This window comes from Mobula birostris, chromosome 29 (assembly GCF_030028105.1).
Source record: "Mobula birostris isolate sMobBir1 chromosome 29, sMobBir1.hap1, whole genome shotgun sequence".
Taxonomy (NCBI): Eukaryota; Metazoa; Chordata; class Chondrichthyes; order Myliobatiformes; family Myliobatidae; genus Mobula; species Mobula birostris.
Genome location: NC_092398.1, coordinates 27,879,931 through 27,902,635, shown reverse-complemented (window position 1 = coordinate 27,902,635; position 22,705 = coordinate 27,879,931). Strand labels below are relative to the sequence as shown.

Genomic DNA, 22,705 nt, shown 5'->3' with positions numbered 1-22,705 from the left:
CTAGGCACAGCTCAAATGCCATCTGTAAATTTGCTGGTGATACAACCATTGCTGGCAGAATCTCAGATGGAGACGAGAGGGCGTACAGGAGTGAGTGGTGTTGTGCAACAATCTTGCACTCTAAGTCAGTGAGACCAGAGAGCTGGTGGTGGACTTCAGAAAGGGTAGGACGAGGGAACACAAACCATTCCTCAAAGAGGGATCGGAAATGGAGAGAGTGAGCAATTCCAAGTTCCTGGGTGTCAGGATTTCTGAGGATCTAACCTGGTCCCAAGATATTGATGCAGCTATAAAGAAGGCAAGACAGTGGCTATGCTTCATTAGGAGATTGAGGAGATTTGTTTTATCACCAAACACACTTGGAAACCTCTACAGATGTACTGTGGAGAACATTCTGACTGGCTGCATTATCATATGGTGGGGGTCTGCTGGACAAGATCGAAAGAAGAAGGGACCCTATTCAGGCTGGTTGCTGGTTACCAGTGGAGTTTCACAGGGGTTGGTGTTGGGACTGCTGCTTTTTATGATGTATTTAAATGATTTGGACTATGATATTAATGGATTTGTGTCTAAATTTGCCGATGATACAAAGATAGGTGGAAGAGCGGGTAGTGTTGAGGAAACAGAGAGCCTGCAGAGAGACTTAGATACTTTAGGGGAATGAGCAAAGAAGTGGCAAATGAATGGAAAGTGTATGGTCATGCACTTTTTTAGATTAGATTATGAGGACACTTAAGTCCTCGTTTATTGTCATGGAGAAATGCATGCATTAAAAAATGATACAACGTTCCTCCAGAAAGATATCACAGAAACACAGGACAAACCAAGACTAACTGACAACGAACCACATAATTATAACATATAGTTACAACAGTGCAAAGCAATATCGTAATTTGATAAAGAGCAGACCATGGGCACGGTAAAGAAAAGTCTCAGGTCCCGATAGCCCCATCATCTCATGCAGACGGAAGCGCCGCAAACTTGCCGATGTATTGGAAGCACCCGACCGCAGCCGACTCTGAGTCCATCGGAAAACTTTGAGCCTCCGACCAGCCCTCCAGCACCAAGCACCGAGCACCATCTCTGCCGAGCACTTCCACCCCGCCCCGGCTGCCAAGCTACAGGCAAAGCCGAGGACTCGGGGCCTTCCCTTCCGGTGATTCTGGATCACACAGTAGCAGCGGTGGCGAAACTGGCATTTCAGAAGTTTCACCAGATGTTCCTCCGTGCTCTCACGTCTGTCTCCATCAAATCAGGATTGTGCACGGCACCCTACTTGACAATATCATTCACCGGAGTGGCTGCTGCGAGCTGCGTCATGCTGCCACTTTGGTGGAAGAAATAAATGGGCAGACTATTATTTAGATGGGGAGAGATTGAAAATGCAGAGATGCAAAGGGACTTGGGAGTCCTTGTGCAAGGTTAACCTCCAAGATGAGTTGGTTGTGAAGAAGGCAAATGCAATGTTGGCATTCATTTCTAGAGGTATCGAATATACGAGCAGGGATGTGATGCTGAGGCTCTATAAGGCACTCGTGAGACCACACTTGGAGTATCGTGTGCAGTTTTGGGCTCCTTATTTTAGAAGGGATATACTGACATTGGAGAGGGTTCAGAGAAGATTCATGAGAATGATTCCAGGAATGGAAAGGGTTACCGTATGAGGAACATCTGGCAGCTCTTGGGCTGTATTCCCTGGAGTTCAGGAGATCTCATAGAAACATTCCAAATGTTAAAAGGCCTGAGCAGATTAGATATGGTGAAGTTATTTCCCATGGTAGGGGATTCTAGGACAAGAGGGCACGGCTTCAGGATTGAAGGATGTGCTGTTAGAACTGAGGTGCGGAGAAATTACATTAGTCAGAGGGTGGTAAATCTGTGGAATTTATTGCCATGAGTGGCTGTGGAGGCCAAGTCATTGGTCTGTTTAAGGCAGAGATAGATAGGTTCTTGATTATCCAGGGCACCAAAGGGTATGGGGAGAAGGCAGGGGAGTGGGGATGACTGGAAGAATTGGATCAGCCCATGATTGAATGGCAGAGTAGACTCGATGGGCCGAATGGCCTACTTCTGCTCCTATATCTTATGGTCTAAGAAAGTTCTAAAATTAGTCAGTTGCAACTTGGGTACTAGCCTCCATAGTATCCAAGACATCTTCAAGGAGTTGTGCCTCAGAAAGGCAGCATCCATTATTAAAGACCCCCATCACCCAGGACATGCCCTGTTCTCGTTCAGGGATGAAGTACAGAAGCCTGAAAGCGCACACTCAGTGATTCAGGAACAGTTTCTTCCCCTCTGCCATCTGATTCCTAAACGGACGTTGAGCCCATAAACGCTACCTCATTGTTATTATTTCTGTCTTTGTACTACTTTTAATTTGACTATTTAATATATATATAGTAATTGATTTTTTCCCTCTCTAATCATGTATTGCATTGTACTGCTGCCGCTAAGTTAACAAATTAAAGACATTGCCGGTGATTCTGATTCCATCATATGGGGCCCCCATAACCCAGGATATGCTTTCTTCTCGTTGCTACTATTGGGAAGGAGGCACAGGAACCTCCCGAAGGCGCACGACCAGCTTCAGGAGCAGGTATTACCCCTCAACCATCAGGCACTTGAACCAGAGGGGATAACTTCACTCAACCCATCACTGAACTCCTCTCACAACCTTTCAAGGATTCATGTTCTCGATATTTATTTATTGTTGTTATTTCTTTCTCTATTTACACGGTCTGTTCTCTTTTTCACACTGGTTGTCCACCCAGTTAGGCGCGATCTTTTATTAATCCTATTTATGGTGACAAATAAGTGAGTAATCAATTTACCTAGAACTGTTGAACTCAGCCACTATTTCTGGCAGCTCATTCCAAATACGCACCACTGTTTGTATGAAGAAGTTAGGTAATATGAGGTGATCAGAGTTTTAAGGTGATTGGAGGAAAATCTTCGGGGAAATGTCAGAAGTAAGTTTTTTTACACAGTATGGTGGTTACAGGAGTCGTGGTAGAGGCACGTACATTAGTGATACTAAAGGACTTTAAAATAGGCATGAAAAACAGAGACGGTGGGGGGTCTGATTTATCTTGGAGTAGGTTAAAAAGTTGGCAGAACGTCATGAGTTTCTACATTTTGTATATTTGTACCTGGGCTCTTTGCCGGCACTGCCTGTCGTCATCACGCATGCGCAACGGTTCCATCGCTAGCTGGATACGGCGGGGTTCGCTCCCCCTTCGCAGCAGGTGCTTTACCTCAATCACACAGCCAGGGCGGCAGCATAGCTGGAGGCCAGTGCCTTCTCACCAATCAGGCAGCGGCGTTGGTGCCGCCTACCTACGCACAGCCAGGGCGGCAACGTTCGCATGCGCCTTCCTTCCTCAGAGTGCGGTGGCAGATCGCGGGCGAGTGCCTGCCGCCTTCCCATCCGCCAGAGCAGCAGCATTGTAGACATGTTTCTAACCAATCAGATGGCAGCATTGCGGAGTACTAACTACGGATAGGGCTTCAGCGTTTTGGGCCCCTCTCGCATCTTCACCAATCAGGCAGTGGTGTTACAGCCGCAGCTCGACTTCCGACCAATCAGACGGTGGCGTTGGTGACACCTTGCCACCAATCAGGTGGCAGTGTCGCAGCCACTTTTTGTCCAATCACGCAGAGGCATTGTTTGCGCTCGTTTACCAATCAGGTGAGGGCGCATTGGAGGCTCCTTTCCCTCTCTCCGCAACAGACAGCAGCATTGAGAATGCTTTCCCTCTAAGCTGACGGCAGCATCGCAGGTGTTTATCGCTTCCTACCGCCAGGGCGGCAGCATCGTGGGCGCCTTCCTACCGCCAGGGCGGCTGCGTCGTTGGCGCCTTCCTGCCGCCAGGGCGGCAGCATTGTAGGCGCATTCCCACTGCTCCGCTGGGACTTTTCCACCGCCTCTCCAAGCCACCAGAGCGGCAGCATCGAGGGCGACCTGCTCCCCGCCAGCCCCGCCCCCCCCTTCCCTCTGAGCCCCGGCTCCGCGCGCCCGGTGTTGGAGCGAGCCCGAGGCTGCTGTCATCCGGGCACTGCGGCGGGAACATGGCCGACGTTGTTCAGGTGAGAGGATCTCGCTCTCTTTTCCGTCTTTTCCTCTCAACACCCTCCACCTTCCCCTACACCACATTCCCTCCCCCGGAGAAAATAAAGTAATAATCTTTTATTCACGAAAATCCGGCCGGAAGGTTAAGTCGGCGATTTTATTTTGTTAAAGTGAGGTAAAGATGACCTCCCCTCCCCCCTCCAACATTAACGCCGTTTTATTGAACCCCCCGCTCCCCAACCTCAGCTTTCTCCTAAGCTGAACCGATAGGGCGATAAAGGTGTGTGGGGCAGGTTGATCCATCTGTCTCTCTTAATTTATCCTTCCTCCTCCTATGAGAGAGGCCCTTGACCGCCATTTTATTTTCTCTCTCTCTGCCTCTGTGTAGTGAGGTTGGGAGGGGGGGTTAAAAGTTGCGAATTGTGGTCAAAATCTGTCTTCTCGCTTCTCTCTGGGGCCCGGGAACAGTTCCCCTTTTCAACAGATGGTTAATGGAAATCTAATTTGGATTAAAAAAATACCTTTCCCTCTCACCGTGCTTTTAACACGTTTCCTCGTCGTCGTCGGTAATTTAATATTTTCTTGAAGCTGCAAGACCGGGGTTGCTTCTGTAAGTGTATGTGAGAGAGGGGTAGTTGGTGACTGCAAGTGAAGCCTGAGGCCTTGTGCTGGGCCTGACTAAGCACCAAGGAGCTGACACACACACACACACACATACACCAACCCGGCCTCTTCCTCCACACTGAGCGGCTCGCCACTCATTTCAGTATCTTCCCTTGGAATGGAGGTTTCTGCATTAATTTTATAATCTTAGAGCTGTTGAATAATTATTTCTTCCTAAATGATATTTTAGTTGGGGCAGGTGGAATTTCCTTTTTCTTCAACAGTAAGCAATTGTGTTGCTATTTTATCCGAATGGCGCATGGCACAACGGGCTTTCAGCAGGTGATATATCCACGTTTGGTTGTGAGAAAGAGGGAATTGAATGCGAGAGCGAAAATAGATTTTTTTTTAAAGAAAAGGTCTAATCTAATGTTTGAAGCTTTCACTCTTAAAAAGAAAGCATCTAGATAATTTTCTTCCCACAATTAACCAGACTTGTAGCAGGGTATTTGATCTTGGCTGAATTACTGAGATGGAATTTTGAAGAGTTTGTTCGGGGTAATTTGCTTTTCTAATTCTGTTGATTTTCGGAGATGTTTCTGCAGAAGGCTGATTTGTTATGTTGAGTTGCTGGGAATTCTTTTGCCTTAATTTTAAAAGGCAAACAATTTTGCTGATGTATGCATGTGTGAGAATGCAAAAGTGCTTGATTTTAAATGTCTGGCGTTAGTATTTTCTTTAATGTAAGCTGTCCTGTATGCTACATGTGAGTTTAGAAATATTTAAGATTCTTTGTTTTTAGGACTATGATAAGCACGCATTGATTTAAGATCCCAACTCCCCATAGTGTCATAATTGACTTAAAATGTTGTCTTTTGGGTGTTCTAAATCGACTGGTCATCGAACATTACAGTACAGACACATGCTCTTTGGCCAATCTAGTGACTGCCAAACTACTATTCTCCCTAGTCCCATTGTCCAACAGCTGCACTCTAGCTCTCCATATCCCTCCCTTGCATGCTGCTATCGAAATTTCTCTTGCTTGAAATCAAACCTGTAACTGCCACCTCCTGCAGCATGTTCCACACACTCTCCCCACCCTTAACCCCATGCGCTCTTGATTTAGTCTCACCCTACCTTAGAGGAAAATGCCTGCTTGCATTTACCCTATGTATACCCCTCATAATTTTGTATACCTGTTGATAACAGGGCTTTTATTTGTAGATGGAGGTGAAATTTAGGTGAATGTGTTTTGTTGTGTAAGTGTGGAATGGTTTTCAAAGATAATTATAATTTGTAACTAGCATATAAGTCTGGAGTTTTATAGCTTTATGGATGTTTACTGTGCTCAAGTAATAACAGTAAATTTGTATGCAGCTTTTTGGTACTGCCCTAAGCTTTCTGTCTGCCACCCTGACACCCCAAAATGTCATGGGTTTTCAATTTGGGTGCATCTTAAAGGGGGGGTTCCAAACCTATTTTGAAGCATGCAATTTTGTGTTAACATTTGTGTCTTTTTCTCCATGCTTGACTGTTCTAGCTGGCACATTGCATTCCTCATAAGCTAAGTTTATCAAAGCCCATGCACTTAAACTCCCCGGTTTCAGCTGATCCACCGCTTCATTGGTTAGTAAACTGCCTGGATTACATTTCTGGTGGTGCCTCAGTTACTAAAATTCACAACGTGATGCTTCAAGCCCCACAAGGCCTTGTGTTCTCTGTCCTGCGGTATCTGTTCTCTTTCTGATGTACGTTCCCTGTTGTCCAAAACGCCTTCAGCGAATTTAATCCGAACCTTAGCAATTCTCTAAACCTTTCTCTCTTTCAGAGTCCCCCTTTTTAGTCTTTCCCAGTTTCTCCCGAGGTGAACAACAGGAATTCTGCAGATGCTGGAAATTCAAGCAACACACATCAAAGTTGCTGGTGAACGCAGCAGCCAGGCAGCATCTGTAGGAAGAGGTGCAGTCGATGTTTCAGGCCGAGACCCTTCGTCAGGACGAAACGTCGACTGCACCTCTTCCTACAGGTTCTGCCGAGGTGGCTCATTGTTGGACATTGTCTGAATGAGCTCGTGAAGAAAGCTTTGTGGAAAGCACTGTCAAAATGAGATTTGTGTTGGTGGTGCATGTTGAATCATTTGTTCTGAATTTTGTCCTTGTAACTTTAACCTTAAGACCTAGGAGCAGTATTAGGCCGTTCAGCCCATTGTCTGCTCAACTATTCCATCATGGCTGACTTATCTCTCTCAATCCCATTCTCCTGCCTTCTCCCATAACCTTTGATGCCCTTACAACATCCTATCAGCCTCTGCTTTAAATATACCCAATTACCTGATCACCACAGCCGTGTGATTCATCACCCTCTTGTTAAAGAATTTCCTCTTCTGTGTTCTGAAGGGCCATCCTTCTTTTCTGAAGCTGTGCCCTCTGGTCCTAGACCCCTCCACTGTAGGAAACATCCTCTCACATCCACTATATGTTTCAGTGAGATCCCACATTTGACAAAACTCCACACGTTCAAGCCCAGAACTCACCATTTCATTCTCGGGATCATTTTCGTGAACCTTCTCTGGACCTTCTCCAATGCCAGCACATTCTTTGTTGGATAAGAGCCCAAAATCGTTGACAATAGAAATCAGAATCTGGTTTGTTATCACTGACGTATGATGTGAAATATGTTGTCCTATGGCAACAGTGCATTGCAAAGACCTAAAATCTATGCGTTACAAAAAAAAGGAGGAACAAGGTAGTATTCATGGACTGTTCAGAATTCTGATGATGGAGAGGAAGGAGCTGTTCCGAAATTGTGTCTGAATCTTCAGACTCCTGTATCTCCATCCCAATGGTAGTAATGAGAATAGAAAATTTACAAGGATGTTGCAAATACTGGAGGGCCTGAGTTACAAGAAAAGTTTGTTAGGACTTCATTCCTTGGAACGTCAAAGATTGAGGGGAGATTTGATGGAGGTATCCAAAAAATAAGAGGGGTATAGATAGGGTAAATGAGAGCAGGCTTTTTCCACTGAGGTTTGTGGGGAGTACAACTAGAGGTCATGGGTTAAGAGTGAAAAATGAGATGTTTAAGGGGAACATGAGGGGAAACTTCTTCACTCAGAGGTTCATGAGTGTGGAACGAGCTGCCAGCACAAGTGATTCATGCGAGCTCAATTTCAAAATTTAAGAGAAGTTTCGATGGTAGGGGTATGGAGGGCTATGGTCGGGGTGCAGGTCGGTGGCACTAGACAGAATAGGTCTTTTCTATGACTAAGTGCATCAGAGTCTGATGTTTGGTTAGATTTGTATTCTTTTAATTTAGAGATTCAACGGGTAAACTGGTCCTTCCGGCCCAATGAGCCCACGCTGCTTATAACACTGGTGTGACCCAATACTTAACCTACTAACTCAAACATCTTTGGAACTTGGGAGAGAGCTGGAGCACCCAGAGGGAACTTGAACATTCACAGGAAGCAGGTACGAACTCCTTACAGACTGTGGTGGGAATTGGATCCAGGTTGGTGGCACTGTGCTAACCGCTTCGCTACTGTGACTAAAGAACCTTAAGTTTATGCATGATTGGGATTGATGTGACATGCACAATTACTGACTTTGACAGTGAGCTGTGGAGAAGCACCTCGTGCCTGGCATTCTTGTCTGATTAGAACTGTGCTGTGTGAGCACATTGGGTGATTGTGAATGGGATTCAGGTTTAATATCACTGGCAATGTGTTATTTTATGGCAGTAGTACAGTGCAATATACAAAAGATCTACATATTGAAATAAGAATTGTATCTATATATGTAATTTAATTAAATAGGTAGTGCAAAAATGAGCAAAAAAAGTGAGGTAGTATTCCTGGGTTGTGTTATTGTCCATTGTGAAATCTGATGGTGAAAGGGAAGTTGGAATACAGTCGGCCCCCCGATTCTGCGGGTTCAACCAACTGCGGATTGGGATTGGAAAAAACCGGAAGTTCTCCCTCTAGCACTCGTTTGAGCATTGTTCGCCTTGTGTCTCGTTTGGATGCTACTTGTGTTGTGTGCACCCTTTGTTTCTGTGAAAAAATGGCTCCTAAACAATTAAGTGGTCAAAGCAATTCCTCAAAGGCTAAGAGGGAGCGTAAAGTACTGTAATCGAGAGATGATTAAAAATATTACTCGTTTGAGCATTGTTCGCCTCATGTCTCGTTCGTTCGCTACTTGTGTTGTGAGCAAGAGGAAGGAGTTTAAGGCTAGTAAGGGATGGCTGGCTAGCTATGTAAAGCGCTACAGCCTCAAGAACTTAAAGATCACGGGAGAATCGGCATCGCCCGATGCCAAGGCAGCATCAGCGTTCCCAGAAGCACTACGATGGCTGCGTCTGTACTGAACGTGTAAAGACTTTTTTTCTTGTCTTTATTCCCTAAACGATACAGTATAACAACTATTTACATAGCATTTACATTGTATTATGTATTATAAGTAATCTAGAAATGATTTAAAGTATACGGGAGGATGTGCTTTAGGGTATATGCAAATACTATGCCATTTTATATACGGGACTTGAGCATCCGTGGAATTTAGTATCCGTGGGGGGGGGGGTGTCCCGGAACCAAGCCCCCGTGGATACCGAGGGCCGACTGTACTTGTTGTTTCACATAGCCCAGAAGGCAGCCATTCAGCTCTGTCTCTCCACTACCTTGTTTATCAATTTGTTCGCACAGGACATACTGCACTGTACAGGCCCTTTGGCCTATCATGTTGCTCCAACCCTATAGCTTACTCCAGGATTAGTATAACCCTTCCCTCTATTTTTATATCATTCATGTGCCTATCTAAGAGTCTCTTAAATGCCCCAAATGTATCTACTTCTACCACCACTCTTGACAGGACATTCCATGCACTTGCCACTCTTTGTGTGTGTGTGTGTATAAATAAATAAAAATAAATAATCTGTGACATCTCTCTCTCCCCTGCCCCGACTTTCCTCCAATCACCTTAAAATTATGCCACCTTACATAGTAGTCATTTCTATCCCGGGGAAAGCTTTATGGCTGTGCACTCAATCTGTGCCTCTTATGTTGTACACCTATCATGTTTGCCTTTGATCCTCCTTCACTCTAAAGAGAAAAGACCTAGCTCGCTCAGTCTGTTCCTCACCAAGACGTGCTGTCCAATCCAGGCAGCATGATAGTGTAGTGGTTTGTACAACACTTTACAGTCTCAGCTACCCGGGTTCAATTCCCTTTGCAGACTGTAAGGAGCTTGTATGTTCTCCCTGTGACCATGTGAGTCTCCTTCGGGTACTCTTGTAAAGCCCTGACTCCAGACAACATAGCTCTCTGAGTCACTGAGGCAAGCAAGCCTCCAAATCCTACATCAGGGTTGTGGTCCTCTTGGAGGTGGTAGGATAATTGGCCACTGTAACTTGTCTGGTGATTATCTGGGAAATAAATTCGGGGATTGCTGGGCGGTGTGGCTGGAAAGGCCTGTTCTGTGCTGTATCTGGAAAAAAAAGCATCCTGATAAATCTGCTCTTTCTATAATAATGACAAGGGCAACAGGCCCTCAGCTTATGGTGTTGTGCCAACTTCCTAATTATTTTATGGTCAATCTAATTCTTCCCTCTATTTCACTATCATTGATGTGCCTATCTGCAAGTCTTTTAAATATCCCTTAAGTATCTGCCTCTACCACCACCCCTAGCAGTCTGTTCCAGGTACTCATCACCTTCCTCCAAGCACCTTAAATGGATATCCCTTTGTAATAGCTGTTTATGCCTGGCTGTCCACTCTTCTCTATGCCTCTTATCATCTTCCTTCTCATTCTTGTACAGAACAATACATTCTTGCTTCTGCCCTGTTGAAAGCACTCTAATATTTATTTGTATATGGTTGGAACAGCACCCTATCAGCTGGTACCTGCAGCCTTGCACCATTCACTCCCTACTCAACTCAAGAGGCTGACAGTTCATTTCCACTCCCCACAGATACTGCTCCACCCACTGAGTTCTTCCAGTTTTCCTCAAGGTTCTCTACTCTCTTCATTCACCCCACCATATCAAAGACATTTCCTTTGTCCTCTTTGCCCCCCTCCCATCTCCCAACTCTCTGCGAGTTAACATTTTCTTAAAAACATTTAGCACTGTCTGATAAAGGGCCATCATCTGAACTATTGACCCTATTTCTCTCCAGAGAACCTGGCCATTTCCTGTTTGTTTTTCAGATTGGCAGCACCCGGAATTGTTTTTCTATTTGACCATTGAATTTTGAAAACCAGTTCATCAGCATATTTGAAAATGACAGTGCTGAAGCTTGTTTAAAAATCTAATGAGTATGTCCCATTTGTTCCTCTCGTAGCACTTTTAACCAGGCCTTTAATTTCGCGACCATCCGGAATTCTTGTCAGTGTCCTAAATCTCACTAAGCCCTACTTAGTCATCAACACAAGAGATTCTGCATTTCAAAAAATCCAGATCAGAGTGCATGCGCGCACGCACGCACACACTCCTCCCTCTCCCCCACCCCCCCAACACTGGAGGGACTCAGCAGGTCAGGCAGCGTCTGTGGGCAGGAGTAAACAGTCAATGTTTCAGGCTAAGACCTTTCATCAGGACTGGAATGGAAAGGGCAAGAAGCCAAATAAGGTGGGGGCGTTCATGGATGGGTTACATGGACTCCTGATTCTCTTGAATATAGAACATTACAGTACAGTACAAGCCCTTCGCCCTAGTGTGTGCTGACCATCTAGACCTACTGGGATCAATCTAACCCTTCCCTCCCATGTAGCTTTCCATTTTTTAATCATCTGCGCTTATCTAAGACTTAAAGTTGTATTTTATATCTGTCATGAAACCACAGATTTTATGACACATAAGAAATTCTGCAGATGCTGGAAGTCTTAGGAACCCACACAAAACACTGGAGGAGCTCAGCAGATCCAGCAGCATCAATGAAGGGGAATAAATAGTCAACATTTCTGGCTGGAGATCCTTCATCAGGATTGGAAAGGAAGGGGGCAGAAGCCAGAAAAAGAAGGTGGGGGGGTGGTGAAGGACAAGCTGGGAGGTGAGAAGTGTTTTGGACTGAAGGAGCGATCTGCTTGGAGAGGAGAATTGGACCATAGGAGAAAGGGAAGGAGGAGTGACACAGAGGGAGGTGAGGAGAAGAGAGGGGAGCCGGAATGACTTGGGCTGCACATTTGTCTGTGACAATTTAATCCTAGCCTAATCTTGGGACAATTTATAATGACCAATTAACTTACCAACTGGTATATCTTTGTACTGTGGGAGGAGACTCAAGTAGCCATGGGGAGAACATACAAACTCCTTACAGACAATGGCAGAAATTGAGCCAGGGTTGCTTGTACTGCAAAGCGTTGTGATAACCACTTGCCCAATAAATGTATCCAATGACTTGGCCTCCACAGCTCTCTGTGGCAATGAACACCAGAGAACTTCTCCAGTGAGAATTCTAAATAAATTCCTCCTCATCTCTGTTCTACCTTGTACTGTTTGATGTGATGAAATGATGTGTATGGTTGGCATGCAAAACAATTTTTTTCGCTGTACCTCAATACATGTGGCAATAATATATCAATCTCCTAATTTTAATGTACCATTTTGCAGCAGTCCAAGGGTCCTAGCCTACTCATTCCCACTGTACTTGCAATTTAGATATCTTCAATTCTTGTTGGTGTCAGACTTCTAGTTCACTGAGCAACGTAGATTACCCAGCAAATGGGAAGGATCTAAATAGGCTTAAACCTGAAAGGAATCTATTTGTGTTTACTCACTGGGCAGGATACACGTCAGGATTGTCATTTAAAAAATATATAAGCGCCATTCATGGGTGTGTTATCTTGGGGGGGGGGGTGGAATCGCTATCTTCCTACATTTTCTCACAACATAGGCCAATCTGTCATCCCAAGTGTTAAACCATACTTTTTTCTCTGAAACATCTTCCATAAACCGTAAGACAGGAGTAGAGTTCAGCCCATTAAGTCTGCTCTGCAATTCAGTCATGGCTGATTTATTATCCCCAACACACCATGCTCCTGCCTTTTGTGTAATCTTTGATGTTGCTAGTAATCAGGAACCCATCAACCTCCACTTTAAATATTCAACTCTCCTCCACATTTCCACTGCCCACCCATGTTCTCAGCGCCATTTAGTCTATCAACTCGAGCTTGGGATTCAGGAGGCGGTGCTCTCTGCATCATGAGGGCAGGGTTGAACCAGGGTCGCTGGAACTTTGAGGGTGGAGCTCCACAAAGCTGCTCTTGATTTTGAAGAATTGCATTGTATGCTAAGCCTATATTGAGAGAAGTACAGATACCATTAAAAAACTACAGTGTACCTTTTTGATCACTGTCTTGTGGAAGGCTACTGAGAAGCAGCGAAAGAATGCAGTCAGTATACATCAACAGGAAGAAATGTGCACTTGCTGTCCACTTTATTAGGTTAGTGGCTACTGAGTGTATATTTCTAGTCTTCTGCTGCCGTAGCTCATCCACTTCAAGGTTTTATGTGTTCTGCGTTCAGAGATGTTCTTCACATCACTGTTGTAATGCATCGTTACTTGAGTAGTTGTTGCCTTCCTGTCAGCCTGAACCAGTCTGGCCATTCTGCTCTGACCTCTCCCGTTAACAAGGGTGACCCGTTAACAAGGTGTTTTCACCCACAGGACTGCCACTCACTGATTGTTTTTTGTGTCTATAAACTCTAGAAACTGTTGTGTGTGAAAATCCCAGGAGATCAGTAGTTTCTGAGATACTCAAACCACCTCATTTGATGCCAACAATCATTCTAAAATTAGTCGCTTGGATCTGATTTCTCTCCCATTCTGATGTTTGGTTTGAACAACAACCGAAGGTCTTGACCATTTCTGCATGCTTTTATGCATTGAGTTGCTGCCACGTGATTAGCCGATTAGATACGCCTTAAAGAGTAGGTGCACCTAAAAATGGGTCACGGTTCTGATGAGGAAAGGCTGTGAAATGAACAACAGGGTATGGGTAAGTGAAATGCTTTTACAGCACCAATGATCACTAATTGGGTTTTGATTCCTGCCACTGTCTGTAAGGAGTTTGTACAGTCTTCCTGTGACTGCCAGGGTTTCATCCCACATTCAAAAGACACATGGTTAGGGTTAGTGAGTTGTGGGGTTACTATTTTGCTGCCAGAAGTGTGGTGACATTTTCAGGCTGCTAAGCTAATTGTTGATTTTGATTCAAATGAATCATTTCAATGGTTCATTGTTTCAATGTATATGTGACAAATAAAGCTAATCTTTAAAGGAATTTTTTTGTTTTAATATATGAAGGTGTAAGGAGTGAAACTGTTTCCACTCAGAAGAGAATACCTGTATGCCATCAGTATTAGACAATTACCAAGAAGCATAGCACAAAATTCGGATGAAATCTCTTTACCAAAGGATCACTGTGATTGTGAGTGCTTAAACTGTGTAGATTCCCTTAATCAGTGTATGGGCAAGAATAAGAGGGAGAAGGCAAAGTAGTTCATTCCAGTAGATACGGATGTGGAAAGCTGGGAGAAGGTTTGAGTGGGACATATGGAACATAGAACAGGTTGGCATAGTTCAGTATGGTGCAGGTCTTTTGACCCAGGATGTGCTGAACTTTTAACCACCCTTTATTGCCCTCCACTTTTCTTTCATCTATGTAAGGTTCTCTTAAATGACCCTAATATATCTACCTCTACTACCACCACCACCCCTGATGGGGAGTTCCACTCACAAACCACTCTGGATAGAATGAAGGGACAGTTTGTGCCCAGTGCCCTGTGTTTGTGTCATTTCTAACAAGACCAGCCAATAGTGCCATTGTCTGACCTGCTGCTCTTAGTCTGAGGTTTATTGACTGCTGGATTTATTTTGCAGCATGATATTTGGTGTACTTGTCATTTTTGTTTAAAGAAAGTATTCTGAGCGTGCAGGTTTAGTTTTCAATATGGTTTTAAAAATCCCCCTCATGTTAATTGTTCTTCCACCTTGTAGTTTGACATTAGCTTGACATCCAGGCAATGCTCTCTTCTCACTGCTATCATTGGGAAGGAGGGACCAGAGCCTTGTGTCCCACACTACTAGTTCAGGAGTAGTTATTACCTTCAACCATCAGACTCCTGAACCAGCGTGAGTAACTTCACTCACCTCAATACTGATCTGATTCCACAAACTACAGATCCATTTTTAAGGACTCACCAACTTGTGTTCTCAGTATAATTTATTTACTTATATTTTTGTATTAGCACAGTTTGTCTTTTGCACATTAGTTGTTAGGCTTCGTAGTGTTTCATTGATTCTATTGTATTTTTTCTACTGTGAATGCCTGCAAGAAAATGAATCTCAGGGTGATATATGTACATTGTTAATAAACTTAACTGCTTTTCATGATGGATTATTTGGAGTCAAATGTGCTAATGATCTAATTCAAATCTCAAGGTTAATTTCTCAGAGTACAAATGTGTCACCATATGCAATTCTAAGATTCAGTTTCTTGTGGGAATACTCAATAAATTCATAATAGAACAATAACCATAGAACCAGTGAAAGTTCGCATCAGCTTGGGTATTCAACTAGTGTGCGAAAGGCAACAAACTGCAAATACAAATGGGAAAAAAATAGTAAATAAGCAATAAATGTCCCAAACATGAGATGACGAGTCCTTGAAAGTGGGTCTGTAGGTTGTGGGACATTTCAGTAATGGGGCAAGTGAGGTTATGCACTCTTTTCTCCTCTCCCCTCCTGCAAGCCTGCCTCTTTCCAGTTGATATTGGTAAGGCAAGCAACAACTGTCCATTCATCCAATGCATGATTGGGAAGCAAATTAGAGGTTATTCCAAACTTCCTGCTACAACAAACTCAGACTGTGTCAAAATACTCCCTAACTAATTCTGAGAATAATAGTAAGTTTTGACATGCAGATATCTCTCTCTCCTCCCCCCCCCCCCCAACTTGTTCAGTGCTTCTAGTTTTTTTTTTGCTTTATTAATTGGGATTTGATAGCAGAATGAAAACGCATTGAGGGATCCTGGCCTTCATGAATAGAGACATGAAGTAGAAGACTAAGGAAGTCTTGATGAACATTTATAAAAAATCGGTACAGCCGTATTTGTTAGATTCCCAGGTGGGATTTCAAATTTGCCTTTGTATATTCAGCCCAGACTCCAAAGTAACGGGCCTGCTAACTTAAGCACGGTGCTATCCTTCCCATTGAACTATAGTAACTTTTCCCAAGTCATTCCACAGAACAGTGCCAAAATACACTTCAGTTTGTTCTGTGGAGTGACTTGGGAAGAGTTTACTACAGTTCATTGGTAAGGATAACACAGCTAGCACCAGAGGGGAGTATTCAAAAATTCCTGTCATTGCTATACACATCCACTACAAATGTAATCTCACCTCTATGTAAAGGAACACTAGTTTTCCACCGCGTGACAATGGTAAATGGAATTTAAATCTGGACAGCATTTCACCACACCAGATGGAAAATCAAGTTAAGTATCTCTCCTGATCCATTTTTTTATTCCTTCTCTCTGCACGTAGATGTACGTTGGAGATGCAAGTGATTTTGGTAGTCATCAGATTTAGATTTCTTTAACTATCTCATACAGTGAAATGCATCATTTGCGTCAGTGACCGACGCAGCCTCAGGATGTGCTGGTGGCAGCCTCACATACTGGCGCCAACACACCGTTCCCACAGTGTGTAGCAGAACGATGCACTACAACAGAATGGAATGCTGCAAGCAACACAGATTGCTATATGCAGTGCAAAAGTCTTAGATACGTGTATATAGCTAGGGTGTGTAAGGCTTTTGCACTGTACTGTATTTGTCAACGTGGAGTGGAGAGCGAGTTTGTAAATCTGGTGGTAGCAAAAGATGTGTATGGTGAAGGTGGAGTGCCGTGGGAGGGGTGTGGGACAGGTGGCAGAGAAAGAGTGCCAGGGTGAGAGGGTGGCTCTCTGGTGCTTCCTGCTCCCTCCCTCTTCCCATTTTCCCAACCATGATTCCCTTCTCCCTGACCCCTTCCCACTCTGTCCACAATAGAGACCCATATCAGAATCATTTTATCAACACTCACGTGTCATGAAATTGTTTGTTTTTGCAGTACAGTGCAATACATAAAATTACAATAATGTGCAGAAGTTTTAGGCACCCCAGTACTCTGTATGTATGTACAGTGTATATAGTGTGTGTGTATATGTATATCAAAAAGATAACAATGAGTTAGTGCTCGTGGACTGTTCAGAAATCCGACGGCAGAAGGGAAGAATCTGTTCCTTAAATCGTTGAAAAAGGATTCTGTCTACCCATCTCTGCATCGCAAAATTTTATCAACCTCGATCAGGTCTTTCCTCAGCCTGTGCCCCTCCAGAGAAAACAACCTTATTATTGCTGGATAGTGCAATGATGCTAGACAGTCTGAATATTGTAAGTTGGTTAATAAACACTATCCACAGTGTCACTCATGTTTGTGCGTGGGCTACCGTACTTTGCCTGTTGGATGCTAAACAAACGACAGAGACGGTTACTCCAATGGCTTAGTCCTCCACTGTTCTTGACATATTAATGAAATGCAGTGCAAATTCTCAAAGTAAATTGTGTTAAAGATGAAAGGGATGAATTAGAAAATAAGTTACAAAGGATGGGAGAGGCAGCTTACTTTCTTTCATCTGTTCACATTCCACACATTTACCCTGGCAACAGAAATTCTAAACATATTTACTGCATGCCAATCATGGTTTGATATTGAAATCTCCTTTAAGTTCCAAACAGTCACACTTCCTTTCAAAATATCCGCACAGAATCTTCCATGAAATCCAGAAGAGGGCATCAAAGCAGGTGCTGGCGGACTTACTGTTTAACTGAAACTATTTTGTCAACCCTTTACTTTCAAAAGCATCTTTAAAACATACAGTACAAATTTTTGAATTGCATTGGAGGCTCCTTATAGGTTCTTTATTAAGATAAGAGAATGAGCCTCGAGGGATTTTGGGGCAGGTTGACATGAATAATGTTAGTAGTACTGAGACCATAAAGGGTTAGGTCTGGAGAAGTTCAGAGGATCAAGCCCAGAGAGAAGGATTTGAAACTGAGCCATAGCTTCATGCTAAGATTAAAGATTAGCTTTATTTGTCATATGTATATCGAAACATTCAATGCAATGTCTCTGTCAAACCAACCCAGAGAGGATTGTGTTGGGGTCAGCCCGCAAGCGTCACCACGCTTCTGGTACCCACAACTCACTAACCCTAAGTCATGCATCTTTGACCTGTGGGAGGAAACTGGAAACCCACCCACGGGCAGAACATGCCAACTCTTTACAAGCAGTGGGAAGGAACCGAACCCCTCATCGGTGATCTCTGGCACTGCAAAGCCGTTGCACTAACCGTTATACGGTTGGTGTTGATGCCTGGTAAGGATAGTGGATGAACTATCAAGTTCATCCATAAGCTGAGGTTTGTGGAGTTTGGAGAGTTGGCAACGGGTCAACAGAGGACAAAGTGAACTAAATAAATCATATTGGCATCCATTAAGTGATAATGGAGATGTCCCAACAAAGATGGTTTCCTTTTATGAGAAGAAAATTCTCTTATTTATGCCAATTTCATTGTGTGTGTCTCGGACCCCACACTCTAAGACATAGAAGCAGAATTAGGCCATTTAGCCCATTGAGTCTGCTCCACCATTCAGTCATGGCTGATCCTTTCCCCCCTTCTTGGCCCCATGACATGGCCTTCTCCCCATAACCTTTGATGCTGTGATCAATCAAGAACCTGTCAATCTCTGCCTTAAATACACCCAACAACCTGACCTCCACAGCTGCCTGTGGTAACAAGTTCACCACCCTCTGGATAAAGGAGTTTCTCTGCTTCTCTGTTTTAAATGGATGTCCCTCTATCCTGAGAGGGGTCCTCTTGTCCTAGACTCCACCTCGATGAGTAACTTCCTTTCCATATCTACTCTGTCTAGGCCTTTCAACATTCTAAAGGTTTCAATGAGATCCCCCAACCCCCATCCTCCTAAATTCCAGCGAATACAGGCCCAGAGCCATCAAACATTCCTAGTATGATGACCCTTTCACTCCTAGGATCATCCTCGTGAACCTCTTCTGAACCCTCTCCAATGCCAGCATATTTTTCCCAAAACTGTACATAGTATTCAAGGTGAGGTCTCACCAGTGCAGCTTCACATCCCTGCTCTTGTGTTCTAGACCTCTTGAAATTAATGCTAACATTGCATTTACCTTTTCGCCACTGACTCAACTGCAAAAGGACTCCCAAGTCCCTTTACACCTCAGATTTTTGGATTTTCTCCCTGTTGTTTCATTTGTCACTTTCTTGCCCACTCTTCTAATCTGCACGTCCTTCAGCAACCTTGCTGTTTCTTCAACACTACCTGCCCCTTCACCAATATTCATATCATCTGCAAACTTGGCAACAAGCCATCGATTCCATCATCTAAATCGTTTATAAACACTGACTCCTGCGGACCACCACTAGTCACTGGCAGCCAACCAGAAAAGGATCCTTCTATTTCCTCTTGCTGCCTCCTATGTATCAGCCAATGCTTTAACCATGTTAGTAACCATGCCAGAATCCAATGATTTTTGAAAGATCATTAATATCATCACAGTCTCTACTGTTAACTCTTCCAGAACCCTAGGGTGCAGTTCATCTGATCCAGGTGACTTTTGCATCCTTAGGTCTTTTAGCTTTTTGAGCACCTTCTCCCTTGTCACTTCTCTTTCTTCACACCTTCAATATCTAGCAGACTGCTAGTGTCTTCCACAGTGAAGACTGATGCAAAATATTCATTTAGTTCATCTGCCATCTCCTTGTCCCCATTATTATTTCTTCAGCCTCATCTTCTAACTGTCTTGTATCCACTCTCATCTGTCTTTTATTTTTTATATACTTGAAAAAGCCTTTTCTATCCATCTTGATATTTTTAACTAGCTTGCTTTCATATTTCATCTTTTCCCTCATAATTTTTTTAGTTGATTTCTGTAGGTGTGATGTGATTTGCTTTCTGGCAGGCTTAATGAGCTATTAGAAGCTCTCTGTATCTTGTCCAGCCATGTATATTTTCTGCATAATTCATAAAAGGAATAGTTGACTTTTTCTTCGCAATTGGTTTGCGAGCTGTCACTGGCTGCAGGAAAGTAGGGAATCAGCTGAGGAAACATTGAAGTTGATGGGTGTTCATGGTGCTGGTTAAGTGGTCATTACATGTGCATTCTTCAGAGGAAAGACTAGCTGTGATAGGTCATGTTTGCTTCCCGTTCATTGTCGTAGCTAGCTAGATACCACAGCCCATTCACGTATCATAACTTGCATCCATTTCCTATCCATTCCATCCCATAATAGTGTCCACATATCTACTGATCTTGGAATTGAGTACACCAAAGGATTGAACACCCATAGCCCTCTGTAGTAGAGAATTAGAAAAAAATCTCGTCAAGGTGGTGCCGAGTTGCGGTCGCCATTGAGGTCATGGCTCAGATTTAGTTGTTTTCAGGTTCATAGGAATGCTTTTAGGGACAGGGAAGTTAGGGGTCAGATTAAGGATGATTGAGCACTACATGTATGTGTAAGAATGAGGAAGGAACGGTGTTTGTTTTGCTCTTGTTTTGTTGCTTGTTATGTTCTTTGTTGTTTGCCAAGCATTATTTGCATGCTGTGTTGGCGCTGGAATGTATGGTGACCCGGCACATCCCTGGGTTTTGTTGGTGGTTTGCACAAATGACGCATTTTATTGCATGCTTTGCACATATGATAAATAAATAATTGAAAATTCGCTGTCTACTTTAAGAAATTCTTCCTCACAGCACTAAGTATCTTAGTATTAGTTTTCAGCCAGAAGAAAAATGCCTCTTTGCAGTGGGAGGCAGCAACATTGACCCTGGTGACGACATTGGAGTAAAATATTTCCCCATTATACCATTATTCATGTCAAAGGAATCATTGAATGCAGAACTTTTGTCCTGCACGGTGCTGGTAAAAGATTAAATTTGTGAATGTACCTGACATGGTTGTTTCCACTTGTGAAGGCTGTTACTGTGGTGTGGCTAGTTTTGAAGTACTCATAGGCAGCGATTGGAGAGCACTGGACATGTATTTACTGGCCTTGGATCGGTTTGTCTGGAGGTCTCTGAGTCCAGGTCAATGACTGGAGGCTGGAGTGTCTGAGATCGGGACCAAGCACTGGAGACCTTGAGGCAGCTTGTCCTGGGGATGGAGGCCTGTGTGTGGGAGGGAGGGTAGGAAAGGTGCTTGTTTTGTTGTTGCTTAAGTTCTTCTGCTGAACCTTTTATAGATGTGCTATGTTAAAGATGATCTTTTTAATGGGACAGCAAGGTAACGTAGCACAATGCTTAACAGTACCCATGACCCAGGTTCAATTCCCACTGCTGTCTGCAAGAAGTTTGTACGTTCTCCCCATGACTGCATGGTTTTCCTCCAGGTGCTCTGGTTTCCTCCCACAGTCCAAAGATGTACTGGTTGGTAGGCTAATTGTTCTTTGTAAATTGTCCCGTGATTAGATGATGTAGCTCAAAGGGACAGAGGAACCTGTTTCATGCTGTATCCAAATAAGTAAATAAGATTATCTTTATTTGTCGCATGTACTTTGAAGCATACAGTGAAATGTGTTGTTTATGCCAACACAGTTCTAGGATTGTGCTGGGGGAAGACTGCAAGTGTTGCCATGCTTTCAGTGCCAAATTATCATGTCCGTAACTAACTAACCCTAACGTGTGTGTCTTTTGGAATGTGGGAAAACCGGAGCACCCTGAAGAAACCCATGCGGTCATTGAGAGAGCATAGAAGCTCCTGACAGACAGTGGCGGGAATTGAACCCTGATCTTTCCATTGCTGGCAGTGTAAAGCATTACTCCTAAGTGCTACACTATCATGCTGGAACCAGAATGTGTGGCAACACTTGCAGGCTGACCCCAGTGGAAACTTGGGTGTGTTGATTGTTCACAGAAACAATGTATTTCACTTTGTTTTGTACATGTGACTAATAAATCTGGATCTAAAAAGTGACATGGCTTTTGGAGTTGAAAGAACAGAGGTTTGAGAAAGAGTGGAATTGAAGATAGCTTTGGAGGGATAACTTTGCTTCTGTCTACAAGCTGACAAACAGTTAAAATTCCTTGAAGAATCAAACGCTGCCCACACGTTAACCCTTTCATTCTATGGATCCTCTCCAATACCAGCACATTCTTTCTCAGAAGAGCTAGGAAAAGGGCACAGAATGTGAAAGTAGAGGGAAGAGAGCACGAAAGAGCAGTGTGGACAGATGTAAAGGGACAGTGCACAGTTAATTGGCAAGACCCTCAACAGTGTCGACATTCAAAGAGATCTTGGGTCCAAGTCCACAGCTCCCTGAAAGTGACTACAGTGGTTGACAGGTTGGTAAAGGTGGTGTTGGCGTGATTGTCTTTATTACTCAAAGGCTGTGAGTTCCCAAGTTGGGCTGTTGCAGTTTTTTAAAGATCTGGTTAGGCCACATTGCATTCAATTCTGGTCACTCCGTTATAGGAAGCATGTGGAGACTTGAGAGGGTGCAAAGGCAGTAATATTGTACATAAACATACATCTCACACCTTATGTCAACCTTCAGGCCACGCCACTCAGGGATTTGTGCTGATATTGTTTTGTGACTGTTTGTGCTGTGTGTGACTGTTTTTGCATTTTGGCCTCATGCTGTCTACATGCGTATGGCTGAATGACAGTTAAACATGTACTAATATATAGTATCTGTGTGTGCTGGACAGTGGTCTGCACTTTCGCCCCCAGAGGAATGATGTTTTGTTTTGCTGTATGCCTATGTGCAGTTGAATGACAACAAACTTGAACTTGAGACCTGATAGCGATGTACGTGATAGAGAGTTATAGTTAGGGTAAGGCACCCAGCATCTTATTATTTCCCAGAATCAAACTGACCCAATAATAGAAGACATGCATTTAAGGTGAGAGGGAGTTGGTCCAAAGGAAATGTGCATGCCATTTTTTTTTCTGCACACAGT

At 43.7% G+C, this 22,705-nt stretch overlaps 1 protein-coding gene across 10 annotated transcripts in view; it reads left to right on the top strand.

Moving 5' to 3' along the window:
- Positions 1-3,982: 3,982 nt before the first annotated feature.
- The window catches only part of huwe1 (HECT, UBA and WWE domain containing E3 ubiquitin protein ligase 1), a 279,725-nt gene continuing 261,002 nt past the window's right edge, over positions 3,983-22,705 (top strand). For 9 of the 10 annotated variants that reach the window (XM_072246462.1, XM_072246465.1, XM_072246460.1 and 6 more), the window contains exon 1: positions 3,983-4,086. The gene's annotated coding sequence lies outside the window, so the exon portion shown is untranslated. Of the gene's footprint in view, positions 4,087-8,049; positions 8,143-22,705 lie in introns of those variants that run through there. The other variant, XM_072246458.1, reaches the window with a different exon arrangement.